Source organism: Aegilops tauschii, chromosome 1 (assembly GCF_002575655.3).
Source record: "Aegilops tauschii subsp. strangulata cultivar AL8/78 chromosome 1, Aet v6.0, whole genome shotgun sequence".
NCBI lineage: Eukaryota > Viridiplantae > Streptophyta > Magnoliopsida > Poales > Poaceae > Aegilops > Aegilops tauschii.
The window spans coordinates 203,377,397-203,385,097 of record NC_053035.3 but is presented as its reverse complement, the minus strand read 5'-3'; positions in this window follow the sequence as shown (position 1 = coordinate 203,385,097).

Sequence of the window (7,701 nt, the reverse complement as noted above, 5' to 3'; positions counted from 1 at the left end):
ACTAACCTTCTCTACACATGCCAGAAACTTCCTCCCACTGTCCACAGATTCAAACACAACTAGCTTCACACATGGAGATTGATGGGGACAATGAATAGACAGATCTTCAGCCACCCGCTCCATTCATTGCAACTGATGGTCCTAGGGAGCTACAAGAGGAAGAAATGACTCAAATGGACCGCTGGGTTAAAATCCTTCACTCCAAGTCATAGCCCGAGAGAGAGAAGAGAGGCATACCCGGGTGGTGAAGGAGTCATCGTCGGAGGAGGAACCGCTGGAGAGGTCATTGAAGAGGGCCATGGCGACCCCGGCGGTAGGACTCGAGACGGCGAGAGCGAGGAAGCAAGCAAGGAAGCGGCTATAGCTTAGGAAGGAAGGAAGGAGGAAACTGGGGAAATGTGACTTGTGGTCTAGGAGAAAAGGGGGTGGGGAAGGGGGTAGATATTTCGGTTGTAGGCCAAAATTTTCAAAATGTGGAGGGAAACTCTGCGCACGGTGCTGCCGGACACCATTCACTTTGAACGATTGTGTGCATTGCAAACAATTCTTCTGCTTTACGCGCATGGGATGAGTTTGATAATTCAATTTTTTGTTGAAATTTCCGTGGGTACTGTCCTCATCCACGTCATTGCATAATTTAACATCTCTTGCTAATTTGGGCACACAAAAGAGCGTACAGCTGATACGTCTCCAATGTATCTATAATTTTTGATTGTTCCATGCTGTTATATTATCAATCTTGGATGTTTTATAATCATTTTATAGTCATTTTATATCATTTTTTGTCGCTAACCTATTGACATAGTACCAAGTGCCAGTTGTTGTTTTCTGCATGTTTTTTACATCGCAGGAAATCAATACCAAACGGAGTCCAAATGCAACGAAATTTCACAGAGATTTTTTATGGACCAGAAGACACCCAATGGGCCAAGGCAGCGCCTGGGGGTGCTCCGAGGGGAGCACAACCCACCAGGGCACGCCAGGAGGCCCAGGCGTGCCCTGGTGGGTTCTGCCCACCTCGGGTGCCCCCCGGACCGCCTCTTTACTCTATAAATACCCCCAATATTCCAGAAACCCTAGGGGAGTCGACGAAAATCAATTCCAGCCGCCGCAGAGTCCAGAACCACCAGATCCAATCTAGACACCATCACAGAGGGGTTCACCACTTTCATTGGTGCCTCTCCGATGATGCGTGAGTAGTTCTTTGTAGACCTTCAGGTCCGTAGTTAGTAGCTAGATGGCTTCCTCTCTCTTGTTTGATTCTCAATACAATGGTCTCTTGGAGATCCATATGATGTAACTCTTTTTGCGTTGTGTTTGTTGGGATCGGATGAACTTTGAGTTTAGGATCAGATCTATCTTTTTATCCATGAAAGTTATTTCAGTTTCTTTGATCTCTTATATGCATGATTGCTTATAGCCTCGTATTTCTTCTCCGATATTTGGGTTTTGTTTGGACAACTTGATCTATTTATCTTGCAATGGGAAGAGGTGCTTTGTAGTGGGTTCGATCTTACGGTGCTTGATCCCAGTGACAGAAGGGGAACCGACACGTATGTATTGTTGCTACCAAGGATAAAACGATGGGGTCTATCTCTACATAGATAGATCTTGTCTACATCATGTCATCGTTCTTATGGCATTACTCCGTTTCCCCATGAACTTAATATACTAGATAAGGCTCCAGCCCTTGTAGCATGGGATCTGGTGTGAAAGCCTAAAAATAAGGGGGGGCTGGGCATCATGAATCTAGGTGTTCAAAATGATGCACTGTTGATGAAGCATTTCAATAAATTTTTAATAAGCATGATGTGCCCTGGGTTAATTTGATTTGGAACACATATTACCATGAAAGAGTACCACAAGCTAATGCATAATGTGGTTCTTTCTGGTGGACGGATGTTTGCAAGTTAATGGACAAATTCAGAGAATTTACATGTGTTCAGGTCAATCAGGGTGACACTGTGCTGTTCTGGGATGATAACTGGCAGTTGAACAATTCTGTGGTTCCTTTGAAGCAGAGATTTGCCAGATTATTCTATTTTGCTATAGATACTTGGGCCTCAGTCAAGGATTTCATAGAATGCCAGCAGTGGGAGACTATTTTTCACCTCCCACTGTCTCAACACGTGAAAGTACATGTAGTCCCCATGTGTGGTTTTGGTAATTAATGACAATCCTAATGGACTAATGTTTGCATTGAGTTATACATTTGAAGGAAAGTTACATTTCCAATGCATGAAGAATATTGGATGAACTGAAGGGTGTTTATTCCATGGTGATGCAAGAAGGAGATAGAATGGATTCGAAATGAATGCCATATACATATTGTTGTGCATGCATCAAGGTTGAGCTCGGTGATTGAATCAAATATGATCAAGATGAATTCCATGTGATGAACAAGATGTGATCTGTATGGAGTTCATTAAGGATCTTAGACGTTATCATGCTCAGGCTTATGGGTTGAACCATGATGGATCGAGATCTTGAGAGAATTATTATGAGCTCATATGTTGAGTCATGGATTAGTATGTCTTGAAGCAAGTAATACAAGTGAAGAATTCATTGTGCCTCTCAAGATACTATGTTGGAGCATGAGAACGAGAAAATGATGTCCAATATGATATTCAAGGAGAAACTTGATATGGTCATGGATTAAGATATTAGTTATTATGTCTTGAAGAAATGAAGCATAGTGAAGATATCAATAGGTCCTTCAAGACATCAATATTAATCATGGAGCAAAGATAAATGTTTACCAAGATGAAGATCAAATATTGACCTCTAAGATGGTCAATGCACAAGCGCATATCATGTGCCAGATGAGATCTTGTGGTATGGTAAGAATTTATCAATTGTGCTTTGTGTATTAACACATAATATGTGTTGTCTATGTTATGTGGGTTGGGTAATTCTGATGAGCTTGGTGCTCATCAAAGGATGTCATCAAGTACTTAATGATGATGTACAATTGAATATGAATGCAAAACAAAGCTTCCCACATTGTGTATGGGGGAGCTACTTGAAGACTTCTCCAATGTCTTGCCTTCAACTTGAGCCATGAAGAAACATCAATATAAAGCTCAAGTGAAAGGTTCTAGTCAAAGTTATTAGTTCCTCTGGCTTTGGATGTGAGGATCGATGACCAACAAAAAGGATATATGCTCAAGAATGAGTTTCCGGAAGCTATCTAGTATAGTTCTTTTATGATTCTTGAGTTATAGGGATCCCACACTATTAAGAGGGGATCAAAGGGGTTAGTGATGGATTTGCTCAAGTCAACATCATCTATTTCTATTCTTCTCACATCATATTCCAACATAGGCATATTTCACTCCTATCCAATGCAAATACAAAATGCATGCACATCTACCAAAGAAAATCTATAGCCAACTAGGTTCCCCAAAGTATATGATCTTACCTTTTCATACTTTTCACCCTCCATTTTGGTTTATCTTGGGTGGTTCTCTATGTGAGGACCTGGAGCTTTTCCATAGCTTCAAAACAAGCCCAAGATCATCAAAATCGGAGTCCGTGTGAAAGTTATGCATGTTTTACTTTTGGGGCGGCTGCAGTTTTTGTGTTGGCCGGATGTCCGTGCTTTTCCCCAGATGTCCGGCCACTGCTATCTAGAGGGCGTCTGGTCTGTGTGAAATCACCGGATGTCTGGCCCCTGGCCGGGATGTCCGACCGAAGATGTCCAGAAACCTTACCGAAATGTTGTTTGTGTACGCCGGATGTCCGGCACTTGGCCGGATGTCCGGGGCCCCAAGTTTGGCCAGATGTCTGGGCTTCGGCCAGATGTTCGAGCCCTGTAGCCTATTTTTCTGCATACATGTGTGCACACTTCACAGCGTCCGGATGTCCGGCCCCAGGCCCGGATGTCCGGCCCGGCACAACCATTTACACTCCAACGGCCATATTTGCACTACCACTATATATATCCCTCTACCCATCCGGCAGAGGGTTGACCACTTCATCCCAAATCGCCCCAAGAACACAAGTGGCTCCCTCTCACTTCTCTTACACCAAATCTTAGATCCCGGAGAGATTCGTGAGAGTTCTTGAGAGTTTTTCCAATCAAGTGATAGATCCACTCCCTCTCCCTCTTGTGACCAAAGGAATTTGTGATTTGAGAAAGTCTTGAGTATTCCCCTTTGTTCTTGTTACTCTTGGAGGTTGGAGACTCCTAGGTGGTAGGAGTGCTCCGGTGATGAATCAACTTGTGATTTGTCCCCCTGAAAGTTTGTGAAGGTTTGGAGGCCGCCTCAAGGTCTACCACTAGTGGTTGGGAATCTCCTTCGTGGTGATATCTCAAGGAGAATAAGGTGAGCCTTCGTGGCGTTGGTGTGCCTTCGTGGTAACATCCACCTCTCTAACGGTGACTAGCTTCCCTCCAAGGAAGTGAACATCGGGATACATCATCGTCTCCGTGACTTCGGGTATCCCTAACCCTAACTCCTTACTTGTGGTTTACCTTGGTCACTTGACCGTGCATTCAACATCTTGTTGTCCTCATTATATTGTGTTGGTTACCATATCGTAGGGATTGCTTAGGCCAACACTTTATAGTCTGTAATTCATACTTGCTACTATTGTTCTATCTTGTGCTTAGTGTGAATTGCTAGCTTGTAACATGCATTTCATATCTTGTGACATAACTTGTGCAAGCTTGTAGTGCTTACTTGAGTTTGATTGTATCATTAAATTCCATATATTGTGATACAAGCTTGTATTGCTTACTTGTGGTTGTGTGTATTATTCATTTCCATATCTTGTGATATACATTGAGTAAATTTGTGTAACTTACTTGTGCTTACTCATATCCTCGTTGTTCTCATCTTGTTTATCCTAAGTTGTTGGTGCACTTAGTGAGCCTAGTATACTTAGGATTTGTGCTTGGCGCTTAGCTTATTTCCGCATTAGGATATAGCCAAATCCGTAAAAGATTTTAAAACGCCTATTCACCCCCCTCTAGGCGACATCGTGGTCCTTTCAATTGGTATCAGAGCCCGGTCTCTCCTTATTAGGCTTCACCGCCTAGAGAGTAATGATGTTGAGTAGTGAACTAGTGCACAACAACACTTTTGATTTGGATGGCACAAATTATCACCTATGGAGAATTCGCATGCTTTGTCACTTTCGGGCCATGGGTCCAAATGCTTTGCGAATTGTTCTTATAGGAATTTCTATTGCTAAGGATGGACATTCTCAATCTATTGAGGATATGTATCTTGATTGTGATACTTCTCTTGTCATTCATGAAGCTTTAACCTTTGAAGTGTTTGGCAGTCACGACTTGCAAGTCGGCTGATGAGACTTGGACCAAACTTGAAGATATATATGGTGGGTCCAATCTTGATGAAGATAATATTCTATTTAGGGAGTTGATGGAGGAGTTCTCCACATTTTTAAATCATGAAGAGCTCTCTATTACTTCCACCTCCGATTACTTGCACACTTCAATATCTTCCACTTCACCAACATGTGGCGTGCCACAAGGTAATGACATGGTGAGTGAATAAATATCTTGTGATGATGGTGTTAAGCTCATTTGTGATGATATGCTTGATCTCCCATGTTGCCATTATAGAAATGCCATGGTTTCTTCTAGTTGTTCTATGACTAGCCATGTATAGGAAATCAAGAAAGATGAGGCATGCTTGATTGATGAAGAACCCTTTTCTCCAAAAGAATCATCATCAACCCCCTTTGTTCACATGTGCCTCATGGCAAGAGGTAATGTCGAGGTATCATCTTCTCTTAGTGATAATGATGATAGTTGTAATGAGGATGATGATGATGACTTGACTCAAAATCTCTATGAGATTGGGAAAACTCTTCATAGAGCTAAAAATAACACTTATAAAAGGTTCCAAGATGTTCTTGCTTCCTTTCAAAAACGTAATGACTTATTTCTTAACGAGCAAGCGAAAAGTGAACAACTTGAACATGAACTTGCTAAGGCTCATCAATGTCTTAGTGACTTGAGGTCTCTAAAAGAAGAGATTGAAGTTACACATTGTAAACTTAAAGAGAATTTTGAGCACCTTGGCCTTGGCTACAAGAATGTCAAAGGAGAGCTCACCAAGCTCTCTAAGTCTCCTGAGGAACTTCAAGCTACTCATGCGGAGTCTCTAGTTTCTACATGCTCCTCTAATATTGATAATGATGCTTGTGCTACTGACTCTATCTTGTGTGAAGCACCGATGTTGAAAGAAAATGTTGAGCCAAGGACTCAACTTAATTTGCTAACTAGCAATTATGGGAAATTGGAAGAAAGTTATGAAAAGCTCTCGGGCACTCATTAGGATCTTCTAATCTCTCATGATGGGCTAAAGTTAGCTCATGAGGCTATGTTCACCAAGGTAAAATCGTGTGAGTCTGATGTGGATATTAGCACATCTTCTACTCAAAATGCCTTATTGCCATGTGCCAGTCCTTGCAATTCCTCTCAACATGATATTTATACACCTCATGATGAATTGCTCACCTTGTCTTGTTGCTCTAACCATGAAGTTTCTGCTTCCACTAGTCCTCTTGTTTCTAGTCTTGAAACTAACCATGTAGAGGAAATTAATGAGCTCAAGGACCAAGTCACTAGTTTGAAGAAAGACTTGGAAAAGTGCGATGATGGACATAGTTTTCATTCAAACAAGAAGAAATCCATGAACAGGAAAAGGTGGCAAGACCAAGCCAAGAACGAGTCCAACATTTCTTGCTTTAAGTGCAAAATGGTTGGACATCACGTGAGATCTTGTCCATTGAAGAAAAGGGCTTATAAAGGGAAGCTACATGGGAAGCGGCCTCAAGCTCAATCTCAAGTTCAATCTCAAGTTTAAGAATGGCCACTATCCATGATGAACCATGTTATTACTTCCCAAGTTGAGAAAGTAAAGAAGAAGAGAAGGAGGAGTACATGCTGCTATATTTGCCGTAAGAAGGGACACATAGCTTCATCATGTCCGAACGGTAACATCTCTAAGCCTCCAATTATCAATGATCATTATTCACTTAGGAAGGATATTGATGGTAATATGTTTGCCAAGTATGTTGGTGCCCAAAGTGGTTTGAAAGTGGATAAGACCATTTGGGTTGCGAAGCCTATTTTTAGTAACTTCTTAGGACCCAACGTGGTTGGGGACCATCGAGCTCAAACTTGACCAATAGGTGTGTGGAGGGCATTGTAGACTTGTCTAGTTCATGAAGAAAAAATATTCTCACCATTCATTATGGTTCAAACCAAGTCAAGTGAATTATCATCATATTTGTCATTCCAATGCTCCTCGTGGCGGTAACTTGTATTTATATTTTCTATATTGAAAGTTACTAGCCCCATGCATGTTTAGGTTTTGTACCTAGCATGTGTTTGTATATGTTGTGTCTCCTAATATGCTTGATTTGTATTATCTAGCATGTGTAGGGTGCAATGCACATCATATATTTGTGTGTGTAGTCTCGAGCCTTCATTGCATTTTAGTTGCATCTTATTGGGATCTTTTGAGATATTAATGGATCACCACATTATGGGGGAGTGATATGCTTTGTGCATATCACAATCCTTGTTAAATGTGAACAATTATGGGATGCCACTTAGAATATATTTGAGATTATCTTATATCTCTGTGGCATGCAATGCCTTGTTTACATATGGCATTCTTGTGAGGTTTTTCCCATGGCTATCTTCAAAATCATATTCGG